The sequence below is a fragment of the Moschus berezovskii genome, chromosome 1 (genome assembly GCF_049115385.1).
Source record: "Moschus berezovskii isolate FMDL1 chromosome 1, NW_MosBer_1.0, whole genome shotgun sequence".
NCBI classification, from domain to species: Eukaryota; Metazoa; Chordata; class Mammalia; order Artiodactyla; family Moschidae; genus Moschus; species Moschus berezovskii.
This window is the reverse complement of record NC_142460.1, coordinates 125,327,502-125,337,895: the sequence shown is the minus strand read 5'-3', so window position 1 is coordinate 125,337,895 and position 10,394 is coordinate 125,327,502.

Sequence of the window (10,394 nt, the reverse complement as noted above, 5' to 3'; positions counted from 1 at the left end):
AGAAAGCAAAATAGAAACTCTAGAGCTGAAAAGAACAAAAATAAAAATGTCACTAGATTGACTCAACAGTAGGCATGATACTGCAAGAAAAATTAGTGTACTTACAGCTTGATTGATAGTGATAAAAGAAATTTTCAAATATTGAGGTGTGGGGAAGTCATTCTGTGTTATAAATGAGTTAACTTGAATTTTATGTTAACCAAAATAGCCTGTTTGTGGCCAATCAGACAAACTTTGTACATCTGCTTTAATTATTCAATAAAAGGATGCAAGCAAAGAATGTCCATGTTAAAAATAAAGACTGAATATCTCACTTCCTGGGAAAACAATGCTGGTACTTCTTCATTGATGACTCCCTTTCTAGGTGCCAAGGCAAACTGAGTTGCTGTGTATGTCTGATAAGTTATGTTTGAGTTTTTTTAGCTGTTAAAACAAAACTGTATCCCTGACTTATTTGATGTTCTTTGTTCTGACAAGTTTTAAAATGGTGATAAAAACCATGTTTCTCCAGAGTGGTTCTTCAGAGTTTTCTGAGAGGCTGTCTTCCAGGTTACACTCCTCTGCTGCTGCTTCTGCTAAGTCACGTCAGTCGTGTCCGACTCTGTGCGACCTCATAGACGGCAGCCCACCAGGCTCCCCCTTCCCTGGAATTCTCCAGGCAAGAACACTACAGTCGGTTGCCATTTCTTTCTTCAATGTGTGAAAGTGAAAAGTGAAAGTGAAGTCGCTCAGTCATGTCTGACTTGGCGACCCCATGGACTGCAGCCTACCAGGCTCCTCCGTCCATGGGATTTTCTAGGCAAGAGTACTGGAGTGTTACACTCCTCAGTTGGCTCAAATAAAACTTTTCTATTTCTATTATAGATTGTTTATTAACTGTTTTTGAGGACAATAGAAATTAGTCCATAAAACAGAGAGAAAAAATATTGAAGTAAAAAACACAGCTTCAGTGACCTGTAAAACAGTCTTACGTCCGTTCCGTCCCTCAGTCGTGTCCGACTCTTTGCGACCCCGTGGACTGTAGCCTACCAGGCTTCTCCATCCATGGGATTCTCCAGGCAAGAATACCAGAGTGGGTTACCGTTTCCTTCTCCAGGGGATCTTCCCGACCCAGGGATCGAACCCATGTCTCCCGCATTGGAGGCAGACGCTTTAACGTCTGAGCCACCAGGGAAGCCCAAAACAGTCTTGAACACTATTTAATAGCATAATTGTTATTGTTTTTGTTGTTGTTTAGTAGCTCAGTCATGTCTGACTCTTTTGTGACCCCATGGACTATAGTCTGCTAGACTCCTCTGTCACTGGAATTTTCCAGGCAAGAATACTGGAGTGGGTTGCCATTTCCTTCTCCAGAGATAGTTGTAAAGATGGTCATGGAAGCATAGGAGAGGGAGAAAGGAACTGAAGAAACTATTTAAATACATAACTGATAAAAGCTTCCTAAATATGATTTTATAAACACATTATTCCAAATAATGAAATAAATAATTTTCAACCCTTAAAGAGGCACAGTATAACTCTTTATGCCTTAAGTGTAGGCTACATGTAGTGATTTTCTTTCAAAGAATTCAGTATGGAAAGAGAAGGGAGAAAAAATGAGTACTTCAAAGTGGAGAAACTTTATAAACACTAAAGCCAGGTGATCAAGTTTAATATAAACAGTAATAAATCATATTAATAGTTTATACCCTTAATGTGATTTGATAAGAATGGTAATTTATCTTTGTGATTTTTCTCCCCAGGACACATTACCCCAGCCCAATAATGGGAAAAACATGAGACAAATCTCAATTGAGGAACATTTTACAAAATGTGCAATTGGTAATGCTTGGAAATGTCAATGTTGTTAAAAACAAGAAAAGCTTAAAAAACTGTCCAAATGAAGAGGTCTTAAGGAGACATGAATAATAAATATAATACGGTAGCCTGGATAATACCTTGGGATTTCCAAAGGGCATTAGAGAAAAACTGAGGAAATTTCATAAAGTTTGGACTTTAGTTAATAAAAATGTGTCAGTATTAGTTCATTAATTGTGACAATTGTACCATACTTAAGTAAAATGTTAATAATAATCTGTGGTCTTTTGGAACTCTCTACACTATTGTCCCAATAATTCTTTCAAATTAAAACTGTTTTAAAATTAAAAATTCATTTTAAAATAGGGGAAAATTGATTTACAGATCCAAGCTTCTCAAAAACTTTTAGATAAGACAAACACACAGTGACCTACATCATGATAATCATATTCAAACTGCTGAATGACAGAGGTAAAATCTTGATAGCAAAAGAAAAAAAAATGAAACTTAATTACATATAAGGAAACAAGAAAGAACAGCTGTTAAAGATCTGATATTGGAGACAAACTGTGTCTTTATATAAGATCTTAAATTTAGATTATAGTAGTAAAATAAGTTGACTAAAAACAGTCATGTTATTAGTGTCAAAAAGGCAATATGCGTCTTAGCCCCCAAAGTTTAGGAAGGTGAATATTCTTTCAGTAAGACTCTTATACCTTGGGTTTATAATACTTTTTTTCTTCACAGATTTTCTCCTCTTCACATATGTCTTCAACTAGTTTGACAAGGAGAATAAATGCACTTAAAGACGATATTTTTTACAATATTACTACACCATATGTACCCTAGTTCAATAAAATTTTGCAGTTTTTTTATTTCAACATACGTAGATAAAGGCAAAGAAAAAGCAGAAATCAATTAACCTTGCTTGTATTGTGCAGATAATAGAGGATCAGTAGTGCTTTTTTAGAGAAGAGAATGGTAAGATAAAAAAAATTTACAGCAGGGAGATTAATCCAGCAATCTGTGTGTACAGGATAAATTAATGTTTGAGGGAATGAGAATCAGTTAATAGAGATTTTTTTAAGAAGTAATTTTGTGACAATACCAGAACCACACAATCTGTACAGATAGATTGAATTAGAAGGAATAACAGTTGCTTTATTGAATGTAAAAACTGAACTAGGGAATGTGTAGACCAAAATAAAACAGAGAATGGGTCACAGGAAAAATAGGAAATTGTGAACAGATATCACTATGCAAAATTCTCTATCACCTGATCCCAAATAGCCTCTCCTGCTCTATCCTTTTCCTTCTTTACTCAAATCCAATGCTCCTGCCAAACAGACTCGTGTGCTGCTTTTCTAAGCATGCCATGAACTTGTCATCTCTGAGGAATTTACTTGAGATGTTACCTACGCTTTGGCATGCTTACAAGTTCTACACTCAACTGGATCACTCATTATTTGAGTAATATTAAATGTACATTTAGTAAGTTACTACTTGAAGACAAGATAGTGCATCCTGTGGCTGACAGCTTAGTAGGGAAGTGAATTAGCAAACAAAGGATCCTAGTAGAGCATGGCCAGTGATTTTATAAACATGTGTAAAAGCATAGTGCAATAGCACCAGTGTGGGTAGGTGGACAAAAAACAGTGAATTTAAGACAAAGGACAGAAAAGCCTTGTTTCAGTGAATGCAATTTAGATCTTATTCTTCAAGGTCCATTCTTTCTAAATTTCATAACAAAAATCACCAAGGTTACTGAAGAAAGGTCCATCTGTCATGGAGACTTTTAATGAGACTTTGAAGAATTTTAAACAAGGAAAACTATATAGTCAAGTTTGGATGTTGGAAAATAATTTTTTCAGATACATATAGGAAGATTTAAGGGATGTTGCCTTTGGCAGCAGAGGAATAGTTGGCATCTACACTCCAGTGTTCTTGTCTGGAGAATCCCAGGGACGGGGGAGCCTGGTGGGCTTCTGTCTATGGGGTCACACAGAGTCGAACACGACTGAAGTGACTTAGCAGCAGCAGCAGCAGCAGCAGCAGAGTTGTAGGACTGGAGATAAAGAAGATGCTTGCCATATGCTTTTAGAGGTTTTCTTAATGACACCTACTAAATGCGACTTTTATTGATAATATTTAAGAAGAGGGTATCTCTCTCTTGAATCACTACATCTTCCTCATGAAGCTTAAAACATATTGCTATGGATAATCAAATATATTCTTTTCAATTTTGCATCACTGCCATCTCACACACACACACACAACATACACACATATACACACATAGGTGTGTCTCTGTATGTGTGCACAAATGCACATGTGTGTATTAGTTTATCATATTTTTTGTGGATGTAAGATCAAAGTTGTATTGAGTTGCTGCTCAGCTACTACTTACTGAGTATTTGACTTAATTAAACCAACATGATTACAAGGGTAGCTATTAAAAGAAAACTTTTGTGAAGGATAGGACTGTGTAATAGGCTAGAATTCAGCTACAGAGTTCTGGCTGAGTCACTGTTCTTTTTTAACCATTTTACCCTTTTATCCTGAGTGTAAAATGGGAATAATAATGGTTACCTGCCTCAAACGGGTGTCGTGAGGACTAGCTAGCTGACATTTTTAAACTATTTTGAAGATGGAAAGTACTATAAATGCTCCAAGGAAAGTTTTTAAAGGCACATTGGAATAAAATCCTTGAACCATAGCATTAGGAAAGTTAGTACATCTTTTAGGCTGGCAATCTTTAAACGATAAAGAATTCTATGGAAAATTAACTCCACAACATTCTTTATATTTTGCCTCTTTTCTACTTTTTCTTCTGTAGCTATATATTTGCCTAGTGATTCAGTTCAACAAGAAAGTTTCTGTTATGCCATATTTTCAAACAGATGTTGCTCATAAAGAAAGAAATGCAATGAAGAGTAGAAAACAGTCATTAATCATACAGGAAAATGTAGTCTCTTCAATATAGCACTATATCCAAAATGTATCAGAACTATTTATCACTTGAAATTCAAGGGTATAGTTGTAGTAGCCTAGATGTAAAAGTTCACTTTTAGAAACACTCTTTCTGGAAACACTCTTTAATAATTTTCCTAAAACATATCAAATCTGGGTCAGAACTTTATTTTTCAAAATGATTGCTTGTTGTATTCCTCCAATGACAAATGAAATATTCAAAACTCTGAAAAAGAAATTATGTACGCTAGTCATTCTGATTGAGAATATTTACACATTTATATACCTTATGTTAGAAACAGCAATCCCTACACATATGCATGAAACAGAAAAACTGCATATTAGATAAATTTTGGGAGAAGTAAATGTACAGAAATAGAACGTAATGACCAACATCACATGTGCTTTAGCAAAGCTGAGACACATCATCACTATTCTATGTTCATCAATTTAGGATAAGCCCGTGAACCTGACATTCCAATCTTCACCAGAGAAAGAAAAGAAAAAGCTAAGACTGGAAGAAATTTCTTCACAGAAATAAGCATTTACACATCATTAATTCACTGGTTCTTGCCACAAAGAGCATGTCAGACTTTTTCAACCTGGATGGTAAAGTCAAAGGGGCCCGTTTCTTTTCTTTTTTTTTTTTTTAATTGAAGAATAGTTGGTTTACAGAACTTCATTGTTTTCTGTCAAACCTCAAAATGATTCAGCCATAGGTATAGATATATCCCCTCCCTTTTGAACCTCCCTCTCATCTTCCTCACTATCCCATTCCTCTAGATTGACAGAGAGACCCTTTTTGAGTTTCCTGAGCCATACAGCAAATTCCCGTTGGCTATCTATTTTACATATGGTAACATGTTTCCGTGTTACTCTTTCCATACATCTCACCCTTTCCTCCCCTCTCCCCATGTCCACAAGTCTATTGTCTATGTCTGTTTCTCCATTGCTGCCCTGTAAATAAATTATTCAGACCCGTATTTTCTAGATTCTATATACGTGTTAGAACATGATATTATCTTTCTCTTTCTGACTCACTTAACTTGATATAATAGGTTCTAGGTAAATCCACCTCATCAGAACTTACTCAAATGTGTTCCTTTTTAAAGGCTGAGTAATATTCTAGTGTGTATATGTACAACAACACCTTTATCCATTAACCTGTCGGTGGGCATATAGGTTGCTTCCATGTTCTAGCTATTGTAAATAGTGCTGAAATGAACAATGGGATATACCTGTCTTTTTCAATCCTGATTTCCTCAGGGTATATGCTTAAGAGTGGTGTTGCTGATGGACAGGTCACGGTGGAGAGTTCTAACAAAATGTGGTCCACTGGAGAAGGGAAAGGCAAACCAATTTAGTATACCTGCCTTGAGAAACCCAAGAACAGCAAGAAAAGGCAAGAAGATAGGACACTGAAAGACAAAATTGCCAGGTTGGTAGGTGCCCAATATGCTACTGGAGATCAGTGGAGAAATAATTCCAGAAAGAATGAAGAGATGGAGCCAAAGCAAAAACAACAACCAGTACCGGATGTGACTGGTGATGGAAGCAAGGTACAATGCTATAAAGAGCAAAATTGCATAGGAACTTGGAATGTTAGATCCACGAATCAAAGCAAATTGGAAGTGGTCAAACAGGAGAAGGCAAGAGTGAACGTTGAAATTTTAAGAATCAGTAAACTGAAACAGACTAGAATGGCTGAATTTAACTCGGATGGCCATTGTATCTACTACTGTGGGCAAAAATCCCTTAGAAGAAAAGAAGTAGCCATCAAAGTCAACAAAAGAATCCAAAATGTACTACTTGGATGCAGTCTCATAACTACAGAATGATCTCTGTTTCCAAGGCAAACTATTCAATATCATGGTAATCCAAGTCTATGCCCTGACCAGTAATGCTGAAGAAGCTGAAGGTGAACGGTTCTATGAAGACCTACAAGACCTTCTAGAACTAATACCCCCAAAACATGTCTTTTTCATTATAGGGGATTGGAATGCAAATGTAGGAAGTCAAGAAACACCTGGAGTAAAAGGCAACTTTGGCCTTCGAGTACAGAATGAAACCGGGCAAAGGCTAATAGAGCCCTGCCAAGAGAATGCACTAGCCATAGCAAACACCATCTTCCAACAACACAAGACTCTACACATGTATATCATCAAATGGTCAACACCGAAATCAGATTATTATATTGTTAGCAGCCAAAGATGAAGAAACTCTATACAGTAAGCAAAAATAAGACCAGGAGTTGACTGTGGCTCATATCATGAACTCATTATTGCCAAATGAAGACATAAATTTAAGAAAGTAGGGAAAACTACTAGACCAAACAGTTCAGTTCACTTCAGCCGCTCAGTCGTGTCTGACTCTTTGTGACCGCATGAATTGCAGCACACCAGGCCTCCCTGTCCATCACCAACTCCTGGAGTCTACTCAAACTCAGGTCCATTGAGTTGGTAATGCCATCCAGCCATCCCATCCTCTTTTGTCCACTTCTCTGGCCAAAGTATTGGAGTTTCAACTTTAGCATCAGTCCTTCCAATGAACACCCAGGACTGATCTCCTTTAGGATGGACTGGATGGATGTCCTTGTAGTCCAAGGGACTCTTGAGTCTTCTCTAACACCACAGTTCAAAAGCATCAATTCTTTGGGGCTCAGCTTTCTTCACAGTCCAACTCTCACATCCATACTTGACCACTGGAAAAAACATAGCCTTGACTACACAGATCTTTGTTGGCAAAATAATGTCTCTGTTTTTTAATATGCTATATAGTTTGGTCACAACTTTCCTTCCAAGGAGTAAGTGTCTCTTAATTTCATGGCTGCAATCACCATCTGCAGTGATTTTGAATCCCCCAAAAATGAAGTCTGACACTGTTTTCACTGTTTCCCCATCTATTTGCCAAAAGTAATGGGACCAGATGCCATGATCTTAGTTTTCTGAATGTTGAGCTTTAAGCCAACATTTTCACTTTCCTCTTTCACTTTCATCAAGTGGCTTTTTAGTTCCTCTTCACTGGAACTAAAAGAAGTTCCTCTTTATGGAACTTCTGCCATATGGGTGGTTTCATCTTCACATCTGAGGTTATTGATATTTTTTGGGCAATCTAGACCATTCAAATATGACCTAAATCAAACCCCTAATGATTCTACAGTGGAACTGAAAAATAGATTTAAGGGACTAGATTTTATAGACAGAGTGCCTGATGAACAATGGACAGAGGTTCATGGATTGTACATGAGACAGGGATCAAGACCATTCCCAAAAAAGAAATGCAAAAAAAGCAAAACAGTTGTCTCTGGAGGCCTTACAAATAGCTGTGAAAAGAAGAGATGCCAAAAGCAAAGTAAAAAAGGAAAGATATATTCATTTGAATGCAGAGTTACAAAGAAGATCAAGGAGAGATAAGAAAGCCTTCCTCAGTGATCAGTGCAAAGAAACAGAGGGAAAAAAATAGAATGGGAAAGACTAGAGATCTCTTCCAAAAAAGTAGAGATATCAAGGGAATATTTCATGCAAAGATGGGATCAATAAAGGAAAGAGAAGGTATGGACCTAACAGAAGCAGAAGATATTAAGAAGAGGTAGCAAGAATACACAGAAAAGTGTACAAAAAAGATCTTCACAACCCAGATAATCACGGTGGTATGACCACTCACCTAGAGACAAACATCCTGTAACGTGAAGTCAGGTGGGCCTTAGGAAGCATCACGAAAATCAAAGCTAGTGGAGGTGATGGAATTTCAGTTGAGCTATTTCAAACCCTAAAAGATGATGCTATGAAATTGCTGCAGTCAATACACCAGCAATTTGGAAAACTCACCAGTGGCCACGGGACAGGAAAAGGAGAGTTTTCATTCCAATCCCAAAGATAGTCAATGCCAGAAAAATGTTCAAACTACAGCAAAATTGCACTCATCTCACATGCTAGCAAAGCAATGCTCAAAATTCTCCAAGCCACGCTTCAACAAGACATGAACCGGGAACTTCCAGATGTTCAGTTGGGTTTTAGGAAAGATAGAGGAACCAGATCAAACTGCCAACAAATGCTGGATCATTGAAAAAACAAGAAAGTTCCAGAAAAACATCTATTTCTGCTTTATTGACTATGTCAAAGCCTTTGACTGTGTGGATCACAATAACTGTGGAAAAATCTGAAAAGAGATGGGAATACCAGACCTCTTGACTTGCCTTTTTAGAAATTTGTGTGCAGGTCAGGTAGCAACAGTTAGAACGGGACATGGAACAACAGACTGGTTCCAAATAGGAAAAGAAGTACAACAAGGCTGTATATTTTCACCCTGCTTATTTAACTTATATGCAGAGTACATCATGAGGAACGTTGGGCTGGATGAAGCACAAGTTGGAATCAAGACTGCTGGGAGAAATATCAATAACCTCAGATATGCAGATGACACCACCCTTATGGCAGAAAGTGAAGAGAAACTAAAGAGCCTCTTGATGAAAGAGGAAGAGGAGAGTGAAAAAGTTGGCTTAAAGCTCAGCATTCAGAAAACTAAGATTATGACATCTGGTCCCATCACTTCATGGCAAATAGATGGGGAAGCAGTGGAAACCGTGTCAGACTTCATCTTTGGGGGCTCCAAAATCACTGCAGATGGTGACTGCGGTCATGAAATAAAAAGACGCTTACTCTTTGGAAGAAAAGTTATGATAAACCTGGACAGCATGTTAAAAAGCAGAGACATTACTTTGCCAACATAAGTGCATCTAATCAAGGCTATGGTTTTTCCAGTAGTCATGTATGGATGTGATAGTTGAACTATAAAGAAAGTTGAGTGCTGAAAAATTTATGCTTTTGAACTGTGGTGTTTGAAAAGACTCTTGAGTGTCCGTTGGACTGAAAGGAGATCCAACCAGTCCATCCTAAAGAAAATCAGTCCTGAATGTTGATTGGATGGAGTGATGTTGAAGCTGAAACTCCAATACTTTGGCCACCTGATCCTAAGAATTCACTCACTGGAAAAGACTCTGATGCTTGGAGGGATTGAGAACAGTAGGAGAAGGGGATGACAGAGGATGAAATGGCTGGATGGCATCACCGACTTGATGCACATGAGTTTGGGTGGACTCCGGCAGTTGGTGATGGACAGGGAGACCTGGCGTGCTGCTTATTCATGTGGTCAAAAACAGTCGGACACGACTGAGTGACTGAACTGAACTGAATAATGAGTGATTTTGAGCATCTTTTCATGTGTTTGTTAGCCATCTATATGTCTTCTTTGTTGAAATGTTTGTTTAAGTATTTTTCCCACTTTTTGATTGGGTTGTTTGTTTTCCTGATGTTGAGTTGAATGTGTTGCTTGTATATTTCGGAAATTAATCCTTTCTCAGCTATTTTATTTGCTATTATTGACTCCCATTCTTAGGGCTGTCTTTTCACCTTTCTTATAGTTTTCTTTGCTCTGCAAAAGCTCTTAACTTTCATCAGGTCCCATTGCTTCCTTTTGTTTTTATTTCTGTTACTCTAGGAGATGGATCATAGAGGATCTTGCTTTGATTTATCTCATCGAGTGTTTTGCCTATGATTTCCTCTCAGAGTTTTATAGTTTCTGGTCTCCCATTTAGGTCTTTAATCCATTTAAGTTTATCTTTGTATATG